The sequence below is a fragment of the Macrotis lagotis genome, chromosome 8 (genome assembly GCF_037893015.1).
Source record: "Macrotis lagotis isolate mMagLag1 chromosome 8, bilby.v1.9.chrom.fasta, whole genome shotgun sequence".
In the NCBI taxonomy this organism is placed as follows: Eukaryota; Metazoa; Chordata; class Mammalia; order Peramelemorphia; family Peramelidae; genus Macrotis; species Macrotis lagotis.
In genome coordinates, this window is record NC_133665.1 from 155,947,528 (window position 1) to 155,971,415 (window position 23,888).

Consider the following 23,888-nt stretch of genomic DNA (forward strand, 5'->3'; position numbering starts at 1 on the left):
AGTGTACTGTTCTAGGACCTGGGGAGAAATCATAGTTTGGATTCGAAGCTACCCTCCCTCATTTCTATGAAGCCAACAATGCTAAGACCTTTCCTTCATTGTTTATCTCCAATTTATCTTGTCTATTGAGTTACATGCCTATTGATCACCCCATCTGACTCTGCCTTGAGAGCAAGGAGTGGGTTTTTTTGGCTTCTTTTAATATTCTAAATGACTGATCTAGATTATTCCTATTTATTAAAGAAATAACCAAGAGTATAGAATTGAGAGTAATAAAACATTTTTGTTCGGTTTGTGTTGTTTCTGCTGTTGTCATTGTTGTTTTTACCAGAACTTTGATTTGATTCCTATAGGGAGCTCCCAGTGAGCAAGTCCTCTCCAAGCCATATCAACACTGGTTCTGTGATTTATCATGTTATAGAGGTGCCTAGGGAAACAGAAAGATTAAGTGACTTGCTCATGAAGAACAAGCAGTCAGCAGTAGAGGAAAATGGTGAAGCTAGGTTTTCATATCTCTAAGGTGAATTACTCCCAGTCACTCCATAGTATTTCCTCTCTAATAAAACCATGATGTGTTAAAAATATTTAGAAAGTTCATCATTAATATTTTCATACTAATTCCAACAAGCCTTTCTCATAATAAAAGCTTTTTATTCTATACCTCATAATAAATCAACATGTTTTACACAGAATATGTGTTCATATAGAAATCAATGAAACAGAAAATAGGGCATTAAGCCCAGAAGACCAGCAAAAAGCTTCATTCACTGAGATAAGTCAACAGAAAGTACATCTTCACTGGACCGGGTCTCATCTGAATGAACACACGTGAGAGATCCATTTTGGTTGTTCCTTTCCTTCCCTACCTCCACCTCACAATTGATCACATCCAGTGCATTATAATGAGCAAACCCACTAGACTAGAAGTCAGAAGATTCTTACTAGTTATTTCACACTCCAGGTTTTCTCAACAGTGAACTAATGCAATACCAACTGAGGATCTTTTATTCTCATGAGATAATTATCAGTAACAGATAATTTAGATAACATTAGATTGAAAAATAGTATAAGCACTAAATAAATACAGGTATCCTTTTTACATTTGTGACTTGCCCCAATGTATCTTCATATATCATAGGTCACCATAAGAAACTGCTGGGAATTTGGGGGAACGTTTGTGGAAGCCAGAGAGATCACACAAAAGCCAGAAGACTATGCAGAAAAAGTTTAGAAACTCAGAATTGCATGAAATATATGTACAGTAGTGTACAATATCAGCATATTTTATCTTTTAATACTATAGTAGTTCAGGGGTGGTTAGGTGGATAGGGCACCTGCCTTGGAGTCAGGAGGAGCTGAGTTCAAATCCAACCTCAGACACTTCATAATTATCTAGCTGTGTGACCTTGGGCAAGCCACTTAACCATGTTGCCTTGCAAAAACTAAAATCAATACATACATACATACATATGTAAAAAAATAAATACTACAATAGTTCAAACTCTGTTAAGAAGGGGCAAAATATTTTAATATTTTATGCAAATTTTTCAGATAATAAGATTGACATGCCTAACCCCTACAGTGTGGAAGGGATAACAGTTTTGTTCTGATCATTGCCGAAATTTAATAGTTTAAAAATGTATTTTCCCATACAGTCTGAAAAATGAAATTTTGACACATATTTGTAATCATAATAAGGAAGCTACCAAAGTACAGGTTTAATCACAACATTCTTCTACTCTAGGGGTTTGCAAAACATGATCCAAGTATCTATGGGGATCTATGAGACTATTTTAAGTTCTGAAAGGTGAAAACTATTTTCATAATAAAACCAGTGTGGTTTGATTTCTAATAGAGTAACATCAATATTTATAATAGATAAATAAAAGCCCTTAGGAAATCAATAATTTTGAAGACTATTTCCATGCATCCTGGAATACTTAGCTTTCTTCTAGAATCAGTTCATGGGTCATGATTCATAGGAAGACTTTCTTGATTCACTTTAGCAACCACTCCTTTCTTCAAATACCTCATATATTCTAATTACTTTACTTTTCTTACTCTGACTTCTACTCCTCCCTGTGCCCCCCAACCCCAGGCAATTAATTATAACATCTTGCTAGGAAAGATCTGTACTAATTTTTCCTTAAAAATAAGTTTCCTGATGACTAGATTTCAGAGAACCTGCATTGCTTAATGGTAACATCACCTGGAAGATCTCCATATGAATGAAATAACTCATCCAAACCCTCCTCCTATCCATACTGCTTATTTGCACATTCCCAGTGGCTAAGACAGAGCTTTTCCCATAGTGGCTACCAAATAACTGTTTGGTGTACTGGATGGCAAACCCAACAAATTTCAACTATGATTTTACCCCATTTATTATCATTACATTGTTCAATGACTTCGCATTGTTTATTACATGAAAGAAAATATACTTTCACTGACTCTCAAGCAAGGCAATCATAATTTTTTAAGTCAATTATAAACTAAAAGAAAAAAAGTTTCACTCCTATTTGTGATACAACCTAAGGTTTTGGTTCCATAATTTCTTCCCTCTGTTTTCTGCCTTCAATTAAAGTCTATATAGTGCTGTATCAAGGAAAAGGCAGTGTTAAAAACTAGGTTGACAAACAGTACAGACACAGAGAATTCATGTCTTCAAAACATACAAATAGGGTTTTTCTTCCTCCAAGTGATTAAAAATATTCTGAAGATGAATTTCTATTAAATACTGTTTCCTACTATAAGAATATTTTTCTTCTTTGAATTTTGTTTTAATATTTTTAGATATGTTTTGGGGTCACATTTTTTTGAATATAAATAACCTTCACCCTTTGTGCAGAAAGCAATCCCTTAAAACAAAGAACAAAAAGAGAAGGGAGGAGCAATCGACAAAACTAATCAATATATTGACTGAATAAGATTCCATATGCAATCTTGCACACGCACAATGCCCTACTTCCATAAAGACTACAAAGACATTGTCTAATCTCTTCATAATAATAAAGTCTTAAAATTTAAGGAAATATAAGGAGGAGAAATTTCTCATGAAGTAGAAAACATTCCAGTGACATAGTTTGTAACTTGAAATGAATTTTATATCATTAAAAACCATGGTAGTGACTGGTCACCAACTACATTTACAACCAAATAACTCAAAAGCAGAGTCATGCCTCCTAAGATCTTACAAAAATTAAAGATGTTACTACTATTCAAAAACACATTCTAATTCAATTAATGAAGATTAATTCAGATGCAAACTGTAATGGAGATTCCCAAAACCTTGAGTGGGTTAGATTAGATTCAATTAATTAAAAAAAGAAAACATTTAAGATTGTTATTTACCACACCCTCTGATAATTATAGAGGAAAGGAAAATTCTAGAGTAAGACTCAGAATCAGATTATATACTATGGTGAAAATAATTGCAGAGCAGTATATTTTCTTGAGAAAATATTTTATTTGGATTTGCACTCTGGATATAAAAAAGCTTTATTGCCTTTTCATTTGCATTATAATATGCATGCATATAATTTATGTATATAATCTTTCTTAGGCTGAAAACATATCACTAATTTTCAGAAAACCACCTGGTCTTGTCTACCCTTACTAGCAGAGATGGCAGGAATAGAAGAGCATCACCTTGAATGGTTTTGATGGCACTAAACAAGATCAGCCAAAGATTATATTTCAGGCCTGTGATCCATGGTGATCTCAGCTGTCATATAAAGGCAGTGCATTATTACTGCTGTAATGAGTTAAGAGTAGTGGAAATCATTATTATTCAAATTATACTTCACAGCTTTCCTGGGAGTCTCTGCCTTCACATTTTCAGTATGTTAAATGAACTTGCAGAAATCTCACCTCAAGGCAGCTAGAATGTGGGCCAAAAAATAAAACATGAAATTTTTAATCTGTGTTCTTAGTTTGATTCTTTTCCACTGAAAACTCAATTCTTTATGCTTCGTTAAAAGATTAAGCAAACTTTATTCTATTTGTATTTGATAATGATCATAAACATAGCTTTCATTTATGTAGCATTTTGAATTTTATGAAGTGATTTAAAGATGACATTTCACCTCCAAAATCCTCATCTATTAAGTTCCTACGATTTTCAAGGCATTACACTACATGTTCAATAATAATAATAATAATAATAACCTTTTGAATAATATTGTTTATTCCTATTAATATTTTATGAGGAAAATGAAGCTTGGAGAAGTTAAATGACTTGACCAGATCACACATCTAGTTTAAGTATCTGAGACAAGATTTGCAACCAGAATTGAATCAACTGCATCACTGTTCGGGGTTGGTGGAGTGACCATTGCACACTGGAATGGGCCTCAATAATTGACCAATAGTAAACTGGATAACTCTTTGTGTTATGGCAGTGGAATTCATGAGGGGTGGGGAGGTGAGAAGAGGGTAGACTGAGGACTCCTTATTCTAAACCTTCCAGGTAGTGCATATCCTATTTTCCGTTTTGTTTTTTGCTTTGTTTTTTGCTTTTTTTAGTTTTTGCAAGGCAATGGGGTTAAGTGGCTTGCCCAAGGCCACACAGCTAGGTAATTATTAAGTGTCTGAGGCAGGATTTGAACCCAGGTCCTCCTGACTCCGGGGCCAGTGCTCTAGCCACTGCACCACCTAGCCGCCCCCTACATCCTACTTTCTTATCCAGACGTCTAATCCAGAATAAAATTTCCAACCTTGGAATAAATTCCATGGAGAACAACGTACACAGTAAAAACCACATTGTGTGATGATCAACTGTGAATAACAACTCTTCTGAGCAATACAATGATCCAAGATAATTCCAAAGGATTCATAGTAGAAAATGCTATCCATATCCAGAAAAAGAGCTGATGAATTCTGAATGCTGATCAAAGCATATACTATTTTCTTTTCCTTATTTTTTCATTTTTCTTATTTCACAGCATAATTACTATGGAAATATGCTTTGCATGATTGCACATATATAAACCTATATTAGATTACTTTCTATCTTAGGCTAGGAGGAGCAAAAGGAGTAAGAGAAAGAGGGAGATAAAGAATTCAATTAAAAAGATGAATGTTAAAAATTGTCATTGCATGTCATTGGATAAAGTAAAATATTATTTAATAATAAAGCAATTACTTCTATTAGTTAAAGAAAGTAACTACGTTTAACAATGAACAGTTTTGTACCTATGTGTGAAATAGTTTTCTAGCTACTGCAAACAAAAGTAAAAGCAAAACAAAATTCCTGTCCTCAAGATGTTTATTTTCTACAGGAGGGGTTTAACAGTAAGGGTCATCACTTGTGATTTACTTATGACTTACTTAGTCTAGGGATTTCCCTTGGGGGAAAATTCCCTCTGCCCATTCTGGTCAGTACCTTTTCTGCAACTTATGGTCATACAGAGTCACCTAAAGATACGAGGGAGTTGACATATTCAGCGTCTCTCAGCCAATAGATGGCAGAAGCAAAAACCTGAATTCAGTTCTTTCTGGTTTTGAGGATAATTGCTTCCTTGGTTGCTTCCTTGTTTTTTTTTAGAGTAGCTGTCTATCCACACAAATGAATCAATACAGAATAAATAATATAAGTAATACAGGCATCTAGATAGTTCAATGGTTGGAGCACTAGAGATAGACTTAGCAATAGCTGGTATCAAATCTGGCCTCAGATTTCTGCAAGTTGTGAGAACCTGGATAAGTCACTTAATTCCATCTGTTTCACTTTTCTCATCTGTCAAACAAGAATAATAATAGTCCTTTCTTCTCTTGCTATGAGGATAAAATGAGACAATATTTGTAAAGAATTTTGAAAAAAACTAAAAGCCATATATAAATGTTCATGATTGTTATATAAAAACACAGGGAAATTATGGGGTAAGGGGATAGCTGATTAAGGAGTGGGGACCACATGGATTCATTAATGCCCTCTTTGAAGAGTTGGCATTTAACATGAGACTTTAGGGGATTCTGGGATGGGTCTCAGAAAATACTATTTCAGATACTAGGAAGATTCTAATGAGAGGGGAGGTTGTAGAAAATGGATTATTTTATGGAGGAAACAAAAATATGTTAGTTTGGTTAGATTGTAGAATATATATGATGGAGTTGGAATAGGGGAGTAATACCTCTTCAATTTAATCTGTTTAGAAAATGTGCCTGGAGTCAAATGGAGAAGACCTTTAAAGGAAAGGCAGGGATATTATCTCCAGAATCCCTATGATGCCATATGCACTTTAGGGAGGCAACAGAGAAGAGTCATTAGCCTTCTCCCATTAATAAAATAACATTTGCGAGTTGACCTAATTTTATAATAATAATGTCCTTGAAAAACAAAGAGAACATGGACCACAGAGAACATGGAATGGCAGGAATGCTTCAGTATAAAGAAAAAAGCCGGACAGTGAAAAGATTATGGTTGCCTATGGCAACATGCGGTATCAAGCAGGGAGGTAAACTGTGATGATGCCCCTCTGAGGAAGCTCCAAGGGACACAGGGAAAGAAATGAGGAGAGTTGTAAGCCAGGAAAGGCAAACCTATGGAGGAGAAAGAAATGGTTGAAGAGGTACAGGGTTCTTTCCATGGTCCCAAAAGGTTGGCATGCTGAATGAGAAAGAAGGGAAAAAATACTTCCACAATTTCTGCTAAGAACAGAATAGAGACTTGAATCTCCACTGTCTAACAGCATCTAAAATTATTTACACTGCCAGCCAACATCCTACTGAAATGACAGTCCTGGGAGATGCTCTGAAAAAAGCTATTGGATTGTTGAGTTTTCACCAGCTACAGAGGCACATTTGAAAAATAAGAATTTACCTTCTTTCATTCACAATTTTGGAAACTGCTATGCGATATGCCAACCACGTTCTCCTTCCATGATGATAGGCTATGCCATATAAGAAATGTCATCTACTTGTTTTTGAAGCAAGGGGATCTAGTTTCAAAATCTGATTAATTGTATGAACATGTCACTCATCTTCTTTAAACATCTTCTTCCAAAGCTGTACAAAGGGATCATAATAATAATGATAATAATTCATTTTTAGATAGCACTTTGAAGAATTGGAAATGATTTTTCTAATAACTTTAGCACTGATCTCACAGTGTTGTGAGGCTCAGAAGAAATAATGACTGCATAGTCGTTTACATACTTTATAAGATGACATTTATGGCAGCTTTCCTAATTCTATTGAGTTCTCTACATGACTGGAAACTACTGATTGCTTTACTCATAACGACAAGTAGGGTGGCTGCTCTGAAGCCACTAATGGATGGGGAATCTGTTTTACTTACTAATTGTCTATGTGAGTAGAAGGGTATTACAAGGCTTTGGCTTTCCTCCCACCTTGTGTGGCTGAAGGGAAGTTCTGAAAGTTCTCATGCTCAAAAACATAGACCTGTGATATTCCACTAACTGGAAATTCATTTAGACTGAAGGAACCTAAATGCTTTTAAAGCCCTTTACAAATTGGCCAACACTTATCTTTCTAGCCTTATTATAAATCACATCCTTTCCCGCACTCTTTGGTCCAGACAAATTGCCTTTCCCTCCAATCCTTCTATGTGGCATTCCATCTTCCATCATTGTGACTTGCCACTATCCTCCAAGTCTGGAATGAGTTTTCATTCCCTTACTGCCTTCAAGATTTATCTAAAGCACTATAGTCCACATGGAAATCTTTCCTAATTCTCCAAAAAGATATTTTTTTCTCTTCTTAACTCTCTTATGTGAATTGTGTACCTATTCTAAATAGTCTTATGTACGGACAGGTTTCCCTAATTTTATGTTAACTCTGAGAGAAGGAAGTGTTTCATGTTGTGGTATATCTCTAGACTAATAGAATAATAAATAGAGGAAAATAATTTTAAAATGGTTATTCATTAATTGATCCCTTATTTGGAAATATGATTATTCCTTTGAAACAATGCTTTTTTCTCCCCCTTTCTTCATATAATGATATCAATATGAACAGTTAGTTGTCCAGTAGATAGAGCAATGGCCCTGAAGTCAGAAGGACCTTAGTTCAAATATGGCCTCGGGCATTTAATAGATGTGTAGCCTTAGATAAATCTCTTAATTCTGACTGCTGCTCCCCCTCCAAATACATGTGTGTGTGTATATGTGTGCATGTGTGTGTGTGTGGAGTCTTTTATCAATATCTGGTGGGACTCAGTTTTAGAAACTGGACATTTTGATAATAGGAGAGCAGGAGAAGAATATAAAGTGAAAGAAAATAGATAAAGAATAAGATCTAAATCCTACTTTTCTATAATTTATTCATTTTAGGACTACTTTTTCCATATGATTTACAATTATTATTTTCACATTCTTAGATTCTGGTACATTTATAACTTGTCTGCTATAGTTGAAGAAGGGTAGAATTAAGAGGGAAATGCAGAATGGATAGCTGATGGAGCACTTTATTTTGGCATCATTATTCTGGTGGCGAAGCAGGAGAGTCATATATTAAGAGGTTCAATTTTATATTTCTCAGAGATCATAGAAATACAGTATTTAAGAGATCAAAAAGATCTTTAAAAATTCCTGAGTCTAATCCCTTTCCTGATACTGATGAAACAGTTGAGGGTCAGGGAGGTTGGCTGAATCCAATGAGGTCACAGATGTAATAAATGGCAAAGATGGGATTTAAACTCTGAGTCTCGTTCCAACAATACTTTCCTCACAGTGATTGATGCAGAATGACACACATAAAATAAGGGTCAAATTTAGGGTATGTAATTTCTAGTAACTATTAACTATAATATGTGTGTGTGTGTGTGTGTGTATGAGAGAGAGAGAGAGAGAGATGAGAGAGAGAGAGAGAGAGAGAGAGAGAGAGAGAGAGACAGAAACAGAGACAGAGACAGAGACAGAAACAAAGAATGGAATGCTTTGGAAATAAAGTTCCTTCTCAAAATGATGCCTCTAAATGAAATCAGTAAATGAATGATAGTGCTATTTTTTCCTGGCCCTATGAGAAGCACTTCAGATACAAAGAAAGGCAAAAGTTTGTTCTTCCTCTCAAAAAGCTCATGATCTAATAGGAGAAAAGATGAAAACAATGTGTACAAACAATATGTAAACAGGTTACATTGGAAGTAATTAATAGAGAGAAAGTGTTATCATCAAAATTTGGAATTAATAAGGACAGGTAAGAGGCATTATGATTAGACCACCGGGACTGGAGTCAAAAAGACCCGAGTTCAAATTTGGCCTCAAACCTTTAACTGTGGGATGCTGAGAATACCATTTAATGTCTCTTTGTTTCAGTTGCTATATCTGTAAAATGGAGATAATAAAAGCATTTATTCTACAGGATTGCTGTGTGGATCAAACGAGAAAAGACTTATAAAGAGGCATGCAACGCATGTATGGCATGCAGTAAGCACTAGATAAATGTCAGTTATTATTACAGGAAATAAATTGTATTGAAATAGCTATCCCTATATATATATATATATATATATATATATATATATATATATATATATATATATATATATATATATATCTGCATAACTATGTATATGAATATATGCATTTAAAGTTAATGGAAGCCCATATAAATATCCCTATATCTTGAAATTTCAACCACAATGTAGAAAATATCTTAATTGATATGAGGGGGAGAAAGTACTTAAGATAGTTCTGGAAAAATAAAAGTAATAAACATTATGATATTAAGGTGAGAAATGGAATTAGATTTCAGGAGATTCTGATCAACTGGTAGAGTCTGCTAAAAGAAATGTCACATTTTCTCTAAATGAAAACGACTTTTGGTAGGATTGCCTGTGGAGCAGAGGCAGTAATAGGAAGGTGTGCATGCTGAGAAGAGAGAGGAGTAATTGGATACACCTGTCATCTATATGTACGTGAACCTACGAGAGAACAGACGACAAAGAAAATCTAGATGGCAGAAGCAGGATGGAATCGGTGCACAATAAGGACCGTCATTTGAAGTCATCTGAGGAGGCAAATTTTATCTAAATATAAAATAACAGTCTTTAACTTCAGTACTCAAGAGAGTGGAAATCAATAGGAGAGAGGAAGAGAGAGAAAAGAGGAATAGGAGCAAATATAAGAAAAGGAGGAGGAGGAAGAGAAGAAGAATGAGAAAAAAGAAAAAAGAGGAAGAGCAGAAGGAGGAAGAGGAAGAGGAGGGCAAGGAGGAGGAAAAGAAAGAAGAAGAAAAGGAAAGGAAGGGAGGGAGGGAGGAATAAAGGAAGGGAGGAAGGAAGGGAGGGAAGGAGGAAGGAAAGGAGGGAGGGAGGGAGGAAGGAAGGAAGGAAGGAAGGAAGGAAGGAAGGAAGGAAGGAAGGAAGGAAGGAAGGAAGGAAGGAAGGGAGGGAGGGAGGGAGGGAGGGAGGGAGGGAGGAAGGAAGGAAGGAAGGAAGGGGTTTCATTCTGTTCCATGGAGCATTATAGAGTACATTACAGTGTCATAGATTTAGATGTGGAAAGGGCTTCAGAAACTAACTGGCACAACCTCCTTATTTCACAAATGAGAAAACTAAAGCTAAGAAAGCTTATATGGCATGTCTAGATACAAGAATCAGAAGCAGATTAGAAATCATTTTGTTTTGACTGAGTCTAGCACTCTACACTGCCATATGGATGCCTATACACATTCATAAGCTGCAACATCTACAAGACATAGATAAATAGATAGATGATAAATAGATAGATAAGATGGATAGATAGATAGATAGATGATAGACAGACAGACAGACATAGTTTAGCTCTGGGAATATAGGTAGTATTGTGGATTGAGTACCTAAACTGAAGATTTAAGTTCAAATCTGAGCTCAGACACTTATAATCTATGTGACCTCAGAAAATTACTTAACCCTGTTTGCCTCAGTTTCCCCATCTGTAAAATGAACTAGAGAAGAAGATGGCAAATGACTCCAGTATCTTTACCAAGAAAACCCAAAATAGAGACACAAAGAGTAGGAGATAATTGAAAAGTGATACAATGACAACAATATTAGTTTTTCTTACTTTTCATTTTCTTCCTTTTTTCTGGTTACACAAACATTAATCATTTTAATGTTCAGATTCTCAACAAGCTTTGATGTGTTTGCTATCCTTTGCCTCTTTCATTTCTGGGAAAGTGTATAAAGGAACTTATCTTTGATGTTCATATATAAAGCTTTCAAAGTACCATGATGATGGACTATATTAGTCTATGAGCTTCTGATTTACTTTGAAATTTAATGCTTGATCCCTTACTAGACTGAAAGTCATATGGTGATTTTGTTTTTCTAGATCTGTACTATGTATATCATGTTTCATTAATCTGTTTTATTTCTAAGGGTGTGAATACACATGCAAGGAATTTCTGCCTAAACTCTACTCCCTATCTACCTGTTATAGAGTAAAAGGAAGAAAAAAGATCAGCTAGAATAGTTAAAAGATTAGTCTATGATATACCATTCACAGCTATTCTAAAGATAAAATGAAGTCTACAAATATCTATAAACATCTTTTTCATCATTTTTAACTAGATCAGAAATCCAATCTTTCTTAAAGCACATATCCCTAAAAGTCTTGTCTTCCCTTCTCCTGTCTAATCATCCTCAATTCCTTTAATATTTCCTCAAAAGAAATGTTCTCAAGTCCCTTCACCTCTCCTAGACACATTCTATTCTTATCTAGTATCATAAATTTAGATGTGGAAAATATTTCTTTAGTGTTCTAATATATTTCAATAATCTGTTAGTTGTTCAGTTATTTCAAATGTGTCCATTTATCATGACCCATTTAAGATTTTCTTGGCAAAGGCACTGGAGTGATTTGACATTTCATAGGCCTATCTACTATACCACCTAGCTGTTCTTCCAATAACCTACCCAGGGCCAAAAGCCAATTTCTGGGGAAATAGAAATTGGATTTGATGTTTTATGATTCTTTTTTGGTATTGTTCTACTTGGACAATGCCTTTGCTGGATTTATTTCTAAAGATCTAAATGACTGGGTTGTCATGGACTTCTTCACTTATGATGTATTTGTTCTTTGAAGGTCTAATTTAACTCTCAAATAAGTCCAAAGATATTAACTTTATAAATTCATGACTTAATCATGATTGTGGATGGTTTAATTCAATTTGATGACTTTATTTTACTCTTTTCTGTGACCTCATATTTACCAAAACCATCACAAGCTCCTCAACGTCTTTTGAAAGAAATTTCTTTAAGAATGACAAAAATTAGTAGTAAATTAAAGATCACAAAGCTTTTGTAGACAAGAAGGAGAAGAAGAACAAATATATTATAATTTTTTTCAAACTTCCCTTTTAGCATGAAGGACACAACCATCCTCCCAATCGCTCAGGGTTTTCCTCAAAAACCTTTCTTTCTCTTATCTCCTATATTCAATCAGTTGCAAAATATCATTATTTCTACCTTTGTACCTCATAAATGCCCCTTTCTTTACTCTGACGTTATCACCACCCATAGGGCAAGTCTTTATTACCTAAACCTAGATTATTATAATAACCTGCTTATAGTAATTCTGCTACAAATCTCTCTCCACTCTAGTTCATCTTCCATTCAGTTTCCAAATTGATCTTCCTAAAGCACAGGTCGTATCCCCATTTAATAAATTCCCATAAATACTTACTAGATACAGGAAAAAAATATGAAATCTCCTGTTTGGTACCTCATTAAAGATCCTAGTCATAACCTGACCTAGGCATTCCCCCCCCCAATCTTTTTTCAATTTATTCACTCCACATTCTCTATGATTCAGGGACATTATCCTCCTTGCTTTTCCTTCCATAAGGCATTGAATTTTCAGATCCATGAAATTTCATTGATTGATTTATATGATTGGAATGTTCATCTTCCTTTTCTCTACCTTCTAGCTCTTTTGTTGCCCACAAATTTCAGTTAAAATCCCAACTTCTATAAGAGGACTTTAATGTTAGTACTTCTCTAGCCATAAAATTACCTTCAGTTTACCCTGTTAATATCATTTATGTGCATAGCTATTAGAATACTCTCTCCCAACATGCAGATGAGCGCAGGAACTGTGTTTTGCTTTTTTGTTGAATACTGAGCACTTAACACATTGCCTGATAATAATAAATGCTTAATAAATGATTGCTAATTTCATTTTACTCATAAGTTCAATTCAATAAACATTTTTAAGGCATCAATAATGGTCTAATTGTAAACATATAGAAGTTACAGTTTTTGTCACATTGTTTGAGGCAATCTTGTTACTTCTCAGAAGTGATTGCAAATCATTATTGCATATTTATGTACTCTATATAATGTGTTGGTTTAGCTTTGCATCCCTAAATAATCCTACCATATTTTTACTCTCCTAGAGCTCAATTATTTTTCTGATTTTAGGCAAGGTCCTCTTCATGTAACTGAAAAATTCTGATTTTGGCACCTTACTATCTGAATTATTGATGCAAACTGGTGACAATCCAAAGAACAGGCAAAAGTATGATAAAGGGAATAGAGTGATTGGTTGGTGAGGAAATCCAAGAGTTCTCAATAGGCCTAGCCTGGATAAACAACAATAAAGGGCACATGATAGCCCATCAATATTGAACAAGTGAAAACATCAAATATGAAAAAGAATATTAATTGTGGAGCCAGGGCATAGAGCTAGAAATATTATACAGAAATCATAGGTAGAGAAGAGGGCTAAACAGAGTCATAATAATGAAATATGCATAGCATGAAATATTAATATGAAGCATTCTAGCATCTGATGAAATCTTCTAGCAAATTGTGAATGTCCCATATTGAAACTCTAGATGCAATTACTAAATACAATACCTTAGTATAATGATTTCCTTTTGATATTTCTTAAGGTGAGAGTTTATTTTATATAATATTCTTTCATTATCATCTATCTGTTATTCCTCTAAATTATTTAGAAGTTAATTACAATCAAGAATGCCTTCTCTGACACTAGGCTTCTGTCCTCTGCACTTGATAAAATTCTATGCAAAGATATCCTCTATCTTGACAAAGCCTTTACAAGTTAGCCATGGTAACCATTAATCTGAGGAATCCAGCTGAGCTCTTCCAGAACACCCAAACAGTTTGGACTGAATTAAATGCAAGTACTACACGTATTTTGCCATGTAGTCCAAATATCACCCAGATTTATAGTATATGTAGCCTGCCCTATGTTATTGGAAGCCTACTATAATCAGTAAATAGAGTTATACTTCATGATGCATCCCATCAATCCATCAGTGCACCTATCCCCCGAAGTTATTCATTCATCATGATCAGTAGGTAGAATGGAGATGTTCAATGTGATTTCCCATCACTGCGACAGATTTATTTATTTATTTATTTTGTTCTTTGCAGTCAGTGTCTTTCCTTCTAAGAAGTAAGGTGAATGTCTTAGCTGAAAGAATGAGATCAAAAGGTACCTCTTTGTCCATACATACATATATATGCATTTGTACATATGTATATATAAATACACACATGAAAACATATATGTAAATATATTGATATTTGATACATTTGCACAAAGTATGATGACTAATATCAAATATGCACTAAAATGTCAAAGTAAAGTTAACTCTTGGAGAAAATATGAAATCAAGACATCCTTGTTTTGAAATGTAATCAAAGACTTAGGCATTATTCATCATGTTCCACAATACATAAGAATTTTCATCGTAGCAACATGTACTCCAATGTCATTGTTTATGTTCAAATGAAGCCACACATCAGACAAATTAAATTCTGAGTGTCGGAGTGAAATTTAAGGGGCAAATATAGTGTGATTTGTGCATATTTAACAAAACAGGATTCCTACTCCTTGAGAGTTTTACAGATACATTTCCATGTACAACAATGAAAAACTGCTATTTTTAGAATGGCAAAATTACTCCATTCATTCTAAGCTGGAACAAAAGAAACTATTTTTTTAGAAAATTGAGGAAAACAAGTCACTTTAGGAATGACAAATATTAGTCAATATAATCATATTAATGGTGAAGATGCCATGAATCTCGATTATTAATAGAACATTATATTATTCCAATTGTAGCATTAGTGAAAAGTGAGGCAACCACATAAACAGGAAAATCCGGTTTTGTGATGTGGGTGAGATGTAGTTAAGTACCCTGGTCATTTATGATTAACACTCCCAATTCATTAAAAAGGTAACAAAAGACTTCGAAGTAGCAGAAGGAAATGCATTAAGCTTCTTCTTTGAGGACCCCCTCAAAGATCTTCTGCCTCCATATTGTCCATTTTTTGTTTCTAAAGCTAATTCTTGTGGAGTATACCTGGAACTCCTTGCTGTTATTTTGTACTTAGGTGCTTAGGAAGTGATGACATCAATCTGAGCATTTTAAATATATCACTTTCAAAGTTATCCTGGTAGTCTGTATTTCCCTTTGAACTTTTTTCTGTTTTCTGTACATTAAAAAAAACTTCAATGACTCATTTCTTTTTCTTTTTCTTTATTCATTTTTTGAAGAGAGAAAGTACATGACACTCCTCTTTCCCTCCAAATTAAAACAAAAAAAATTATCAGTAATAAGTAAGCATGATTATCAATTCAAATTTCAGAAAAGAAACAGGAGAACATGGATAACGCAATCTTCACTATTTATGTGACCACATAGATTAGCAATTGGCATTTCCAAATTGAATGATTTTCCTCAGTTTTCTAGAAAAATTGCTATTTCTTTTTTTTCCAATTTAGGATAAATCATTTTACTTCATCATTCTAAAAATACCCAAAATAACTTCACAAATATTGAAACCAATCATGTTCAACAAAACAAGAAATGACTAGTTACTAAGATGATGATTTAGACTAAAACAGCAAACTCAAAAGCATACTTGTTGCCCATCTCATCTGTTAGACCTTGAGTTGCATTATATGGAAGGATTTACAAAACTAATCTAAGATGTCATATCAGAAATCTAGGGACAATGCTCACTTTTTCTATCAGAATTTTCTTTTTACTGCATTCCACCATTCAAGGAAACTGAAATGTTCCATCATCTGATGAAGTCACTTTAAGTTTCACCAGAAAGAAGCTCTTAATCAGGTCTGGGGCAATTGGTCTTAATTATTCCTGTTTGACTTGATCCCTATCTTCCCACCCCATAATCATTTTTTTTTAATTTCTCAGAAGGAAATATCAAATCATTTTAGATGATCTAGAGACAAAATTCATTATAAAAGTACACTCATCAAATAAACAAAGTTCAAAGAAAATAATGGAACTTCAAGGGGTTAGCAATACCTGTCAGACGGGAAGCAATGAGACTAGAGAGGGGAAAGATGTTGATAAGGGATAAACTCAGCAGCTCCTGGTTAGTGGCAAGGTAGATTACAGGTACTCTCTGGCACATAAATTGTTTTCAATCAGATGGTTCCTTAAATGGATTCATGACCCAGAAAAGGCTCCAAATGCTAAAGATTAGATTCACTTTGTGGTAGCATTTCCCTTTACTTTCATTCTCCCACAGTTAGCACACATCACCTCTGAGAAGCTCCAAAATACTCAGGTTTCTCCTTGCCCCCTTTCAACATTCAGACCAGCAAAAATTACATCTCCCAACATTCCTTGTTATTAGTATTATCTGTTTACACCCCTCCCTCAAAAATGAAACACTTTATAATAAATCTTTGGAATAATAGAGCCCATCATTTTCTGTCTTAAAAGAAGATATTCTCTAATTTTCCTGAACAAATTGTGTCCTCATATTATAATATGCATACAGCTTTTCACCATCTGCTTTATTTCATTTTCTTATTGCCCTCAAGTTGTTCCCATCTTCAACATACTGCAATAATAATTAAGCTTATTCAAAAAGAATACATTGGGTATTTAATTAAGGAAACTGTCCTTACCAGTAAATTTAACTTCTTTTATTTTCGTATGAAATTTCTCTGTAGGCCTAAATCTGGATCATTGTTTGCAGTTTATGGCACCTAGAGAGAGATTAAAAAGTTGTAAAATTGGAAATAAAATGTAATCTTAAGAGAGACTCATCAAACATTACTATTTTTTGCTTTTTCCCCTTGAATAAAAATCACTTTCTCATTCTTCTTTTTCTCTCTTTCTTTCTAAGAAATCAGCTTATAGACCTATTACAATAATGATCATTTACATGTAAACATACTGTAACCTAATAGTAATGGGTCAGTTTCCCTCTGATACAGTAGAAGTGACTCTCTCCTGAATTTTCAAAAATATTTCTTTGTGAACTTTGACATAGGGTGCAGAAAACAATGAAATATAATCAAAAATCAATTCAATTTTTCAATGAAAGTTTCTAAATAAATTTGTGTTGGCCTTAAATATATATATTTCTTAGATACACAATAGAAGGTAATTAATAAATATTTCTTTCTGGAAGTAGCATCCCTATAGATTGGAGGTGGAAGCATGGACAGAGTGCTGATGAGTTCAGAAACCCTGAATTCAAATCTGATATCTTTCTCTTAACTAGTTACCCGACTCTAGGCAAATAAAATAAACTGCCTGCCTCAGTTTCCTCTACTATAAAATGATAACGAAAACTTCATCAGTCTCTCATATCTGTTGTGAGGATGAAATGAGGTAATATTTGCAAAGTGCTTATGTCTAGCATATAATCGACAATTTATAAAGACTTGTTCTCTTCTATTCTAAAATAATTCTTAATCCTTTTTTGCATATGTTTCATGCATAGTTTGTGTATATGTCTTCCATGGACTGTTTCTGTGTGTCTGTTTTATAGATTGTATTGTCAGTCTTTGTGAAGCCTATGGCACCCTTTTCAGTATCATAGTATCATATTTTAAATGCCTAAGATAAAATGTACATGATTAAATGGAAATGACCTGTAACAAAATGGTTACAATATAAGAAAAATCAAGGACATGAATCCTTGATCTAAATCATTACTTCTGAATTTTTATCTAGACTTTGTGATTTCATTATTGTAAGAAACAACTAGTGTGCAATCTCTAATTCATGACAGATGAGTTTCCCATTTGTGGCAATTGACCTGGGACAGCTGTCTGGGACAAGAAAAGGTTAAGTGACTTGACCATGATCACACTGCCAGTGTGTCAAAGACTTGACTTGAAACCAGTTCTTTCTGATGTTGAGTCCAGCCCTCTGTTTACTAATGCCAAGCTTACTACGAGAACTATGTTGATCTTGCTTTGAATGAGTAAGATGGCTTTCTATAATTTGAACACTACCAACTCAAAAAAAAAGTCAGCAGAAAAATCTGCTCTCTGATTTTTGCCAATTCTAAAAGTAATGTTGAAAACATTTGTTTATTTTTAGGGGAGCAAAAGGAAACCCCAAAATTGCAAAATGGTTCAAAGGCTTTAGTCAACTGGTTGTCTTCAATTGCTCCCTTATATCCATAATAATCAAGCCATGTATAACTCAGTGTTTTCAGAGAGATTGCCAATTAGGATCTTTGTGGAAGCTACAATATCTTCTCTGGCCCCAAAGAAGCGGAGTGACTAATATATGCAGGCAACCTACTTTCCTGCTGTTTACTCCTTAACAATCTCTCAGTTTGGCTTCTGTTCAAAAACTGTTGCCAAGAAGTATAAACAGATCCCTCTGCCTCCGGAGGAAACCTCACACGAATATACTGAAAAGCAAAATTTCACCCCAGGAAGAATGTGAATAGTCCCCATCTCTTTCCAATTGACCAACTGACACTGAACAAAGTTACTTTTCTTGCCTCTTTTCTCCAGAGGCTTCATTGCAATCCCATTAGCTCCTACTACTGACATTAGGATTTTTTCAATTGTTATAAACTGAAATGTTTGTGGATCACCCACATAAGGTACCAAACAGAATTCAGTAGGACCCTTACCCAGCGGATTCACATAATACATGCATTCTATTGTTTATTTTATCTTAAGATAGTATCAAGTTAACTGAAGATGTTCATTCAAGGACAGGTCTAAATACAGGATCCTCTAACTACTGCCTACTCACTACCTGTCTCTTCAGTGACGTTCCCAATTGTGTAGCCATCTATACAAAGGGTTTTTAACTTTTTCATATCCAAAATTTATACCTTAAGCTAGCTCCCTCAGGTGAATGTTCCAACTTTAAATCAGCCATAAATCACTTTATTGCCAATTTACTAGTCTTTTCCTCTTCAAACTCCCCTTTTAGAAGAATGAGCATCCAACTCTTCCATTATTTTTGGTTAGGACAAATCAATCTACTCTTCTAGGAATAAAATCACTATCATTTTCTGATCAAATGTCCCATCTTACCTATGATTCTATGTTTATTGTCTTTTCCCATTAGAATAAAATCATTCAAGGGTAATTAATGTCTGCTTTGTCCCTATGTCACAAAGCTTACCATAGAATATCACAATGCCAGCTCTTAAAAAATTACAAATTTTCATTCGTTGTTAATTCATTTGATTATTTACTTGGATTTGAATCCTAACTCTGTAGCTTCAGATAAATCATTAAACACTCTGGGGATCAGATACATTTAAATTGAAAGCACTGGGTTCCATGACCTTAAAAGTCCATCCAGTGCTCTGTCTGCAATTCTATGTTCAGTCTTCTATTCACCAAACATCTAAGTATGTAATATATAAAATAACAATGCAGAGATAATAATAGAAAAAAGATCATATCCTTGCAAAGAATTTTTGTTGTAGAGATTAAATACAATGCATACAAATAAATGATTAATAAATTGAGTAAAAAGAGGGCACTAGTAGCTTAAAGGGTCATGAAAGGTTTGGAGCAGAGAGTAGTATCTGAACTTGACTGGTAAAGAAACTAAGTGTTGTAAGAAATGAACATAATAACAAGCTACACAATCTGCACGGGAAACAATATGGAAAAAGACTAGAAGAGAAAATGGAAAAGTTAGATTGGAATAACTAATTAGTCATGTTGGTGAGGGGGGGAGGACATAAAAGAAGATAATATGAAATAAGATTAGAAAGGTAAGTTGGAGATGAATAAAGAGAACTTGATATATTTAGGTTGAATTATTTGTACATTTTCTCCCAAACAAGAGGAGATGAAGATTTTCAAGTCAGAAAGTAATATGATCATGCCTGTACCTTTAGAAGATTATTTAGATACCTGGTTGGAGGAAAGATTATACTAGGCAGATAATTTAATCAGGACGGCCAATTAGGAATGGGGAAAAGAAAAGATGAAGGTCTAATTTTGGTAATGCTTGGGTTAAGGTAAAGAAAGGGTTGCCTCCAAGTGATGATGAGGAGATAGAAGATTAGAGAAAATTTGAAAACATACAGTATGGAGAAATGAGAGGAAAGAATCAGATATGATTTACTATAGGATCGAGTGATTAGATGAATGATAGAGATCTCAAAATGATACATTAGTTTTGAAGTTGGGAGAAAGATAGCTAGAGAGAAAGAAAAGGAATTCCATTTTGCATGTTCAATTTGAGATACTCATTGGACAGCCATGTAGACATGTTCAGCATAAGATAATGGGGGATATGGAGATTAAGACTTTTGTAGCCAATGGTACAACAGTAAGTTTAAGAAGACAAAAGATAAAGATAGGGAAAGGAAGCAGACTGTACCTTTATTGTAATGTAAAATTTTTGAGTCACTAAATTATTTAGTTATGATTAAATGAATAGAAAAGATCCAAAGGGTTGTTCTTCTCCCTCAGAATCTCCCAACACATCCCATATGCACACAAGATTGACTGATATCTACCATGATTAAAACCACATCACTTATACCCTTCCCCTACATAGTCTCATCATTTGAATCTGATCTTAGTAATTAAGCCACAGTTCTTTTAGGATGTTATACTTTATGGATATCAAAAATGTAGAAATCAAAAAAGCAGTTCTCTATTCATCAAATAAAATTAATCTCCTTGCGTTGTTCACAAGTTCATGATGATCATTAGAGAGGTAGCATTGTGCAAAAGGGACCTGGCATGATGTAGCATAAAGAGCAATAGGCTTAGTATCAGAGGATGTGGGTTCAAAGCTTCGTTCCGTCACTTATTACCAGTGTGACTTTGGGCTAATCACTTAGCCTTAGTTCTCCTCTGTTGCCTTGTCAGTAAAACTATAAGGACAGAATTAGATGGTTTAAAAAAATCCCTTACAGCTCTAAACCAATGATCCTATGGACTTCGCAAGGTTTTTATTTTCCTCATATGTAAAATTGCTGTTGTACTAGTTTTCAACAATCCTTTCCAAATCTAGGATTGAAAAAAGAATGAAAAAAAACCAAGGAAATTACACGAAGCCTATAGAAATTTTCTAATGAGAGTGCATATTTCCTAGATTTTCAGTTCATAACTGTAACCTTAAATGATGATTAATAAATACTTCCATTATATACATAACGAGACATCCCTTTTCAAAAAAACTTACATGGGCTTGTGTCTCATGTTGTCATTTCTTCCAGGAGACACAGCAGCTTTATCTTAGTGTCAATATGCCACGTGTCTGACTTGTTTTTCCATTACTAGTGAAAGATCCTGCTGAGATAGCCACTCTCACTCCCCCAGTTTCCCTGGAAACAATATCATGTCTTACTAAGATGACTGGATGGGGTTAAAATAATGGAGAGAAGACTAGTCAGTAGAAGACTTAAGAGGAATAAGAGAGATGTTTTTAAGTATTAAAATTCTGTCATATAGGAGGGACTTGATGTGTTTGACTTTCAAAGGTAGACCTTGAAGCAGATGACTGGACTTCACACAAAGGTTTATTTAGCTTAAATATATAGCCCTTAACAATTAGAGCTATCCAAAAGTGAAATATTATCTCATGATGTAGTAGGTTCCTTTTCACTGGCAATGACCAAATAACCATTTGCACAATATGTCATGAATAAGATTCTTTCTTTGGGCATCAGGACTAGATGTTTTTCAATCTCCCTTCCAACTCTGTGATTCTGTGTTTGTGTGATTCCCTTTCTGCATCAATCGTGCCCATCCTGTGTTAACTGCCTGTGCTTATCTCTGTGCCTACAGCAACATCCAGAGTGTATGGAGCTGCTATCTGTTTCATACACCATCGGGTGAGCAAGTATTCACATTAGTCATATGAACTGGATTTTTGCTAGTAATCCAAGGAGCTGGGCAAGGAGTGATCTCTTTCCTTATGCAAATGTTAACCCTCCACATTATGGTTGCAACCAGAATGGTTTTATTGAGAATAAAGGTATCATAACTTGTTGATACTCTTGGATCTCTCTCTCTCTCTCTCTCTCTCTCTCTCTCTCTCTCTCTCTCTCTCTCTCTCTCTCTTCTTATCATTGATTAACTCTCAGGAGACAGTTTTTTGTGTCCTTAATGAAAACACTACCTAAGAAAAAAGAATGGTTTCCTGGTATAACCTTGCATTCCTTAGTAAAGGGAGGATTCCCTACCAGATTCACCAACCAAATTATAATGAATAAAATTTAGAGCAAAAACACAAATAAGAATCATTCATTTTTAAATCACAACTACTAAACTACTCACTTTTTAAAACTTCTGTTAGAGTGATGAATATATCTATTCAAATAAAATTAATTAAACATTGATAATATAAATATGTATACATTCATTCTGTTCAAAAATTTTTAAATAGTCATCTGGTGGTATTTTAAAACATGTTTTAGCTATTAATATTACTAATTATAATGCATTTACAAGGAAAAAGAAATGCTAAAATTACCCTTTGCTTATCATTTAAAATTCACGTCAGGGGCGGCTAGGTGGCCCAGTGGATAAAGCACCAGCCCTGGAGTCAGCAGTACCTGGGTTCAAATCTGGTCTCAGACACTTAATAATTACCTAGCTGTGTGGCCTTGGGCAAGCCACTTAACCCTATTTGCCCTGCAAAACCCTTAAAAAAATTCACCTCATTGTCCATGTTCTAAATGAATGCATAACATGTATGTTTTATTTGTATTTCTAATTGGCCCCCAATCCACTTTTCACCAGTCCCAATCTACTTTTCACGAATCTCTTACATGGAACCATTGCCTTAATCCAAATAATTTGCTTATTAGTTTCTAAACACATCTCCAATTTCATGTCAACTGGCTTTTTTTCATATTACCTCCCAAAAGGAAACCATCTTCACTTCCCAAGCTCTGATAGTATAAGTCCTATCCAAACTTCAATCTATATCTCAAATGTCCTCAATTCTGTCATTTTCTTTGTCCACATTTCTTTCCCAAAGAAATTCCAATCTCTTCTTGAATGCTATATCGTTTTGCAAATGACTCCTCATTTGCACCGTCATACTCCTATACCGCTCATTTATTATTTTTATTATTACTAATTAGTATCCTCTTCATGTAGGTTAAAAGAAAGGTACAGTTTGTGTTTTGGGCAGAGGCCTTGAAGTCTTGAGGTGTCCTAATGTGGGAACCTCCTATAATAGAATGAAGCCCCTCCTGCACCAGTTCCTCCGTCCATTTTATGTGACTTATCAGACTCTAGTGACTAGTACTTGTTGCAGTGGAATGAGGCAGGTTTTGAATGTAACAGAAAAAATTTGGGGGCCTTGGCTACAACTTGATGGGTTAGGATTTGGGTTTTAACAGAGCTTGGAGGGTGGTAGAGGTGCTGAATGAGCACCTAAAGCATTAATATTTTCTAGTGTTAATTGACAAAGGTACTTTATCAAACTGTTTTTTTTTTCCTTTCATCCCTTATGGATTCAACTCTAGTGTTACATCTAGCATATTTTTTTCCTTTTCTTTTTGAGAGTACAGATTTGAAAAAAAATGTCCAGCTCCATTTGCTGGTCTTGTCAAATAGGCTTGATATTCAAGATTACACTATTTCATATGGAACAGTCATTATGGAAGACGTTTTCTTACTATGGTAAGAAAGTTAGGTGAATTTATAGCTGATAAAATAACCATACTTCCCCAAAACTTTATTAGA

The 23,888-nt window shown here is 34.4% G+C and overlaps 1 protein-coding gene across 9 annotated transcripts in view; it reads right to left on the minus strand.

Annotated features, from left to right (window-relative positions):
- CHL1 (cell adhesion molecule L1 like) overlaps positions 1 to 23,888 on the minus strand; it is a 266,500-nt gene that overhangs the window by 193,753 nt on the left and 48,859 nt on the right. For 8 of the 9 annotated variants that reach the window (XM_074198705.1, XM_074198697.1, XM_074198701.1 and 5 more), the window contains exon 2: positions 16,863 to 16,943. The exons of the other annotated variant lie outside the window; for it this stretch is intronic. The gene's annotated coding sequence lies outside the window, so the exon portion shown is untranslated. The remainder of the gene's footprint in view (positions 1 to 16,862; positions 16,944 to 23,888) is intronic. 9 annotated transcript variants of the gene reach the window in all.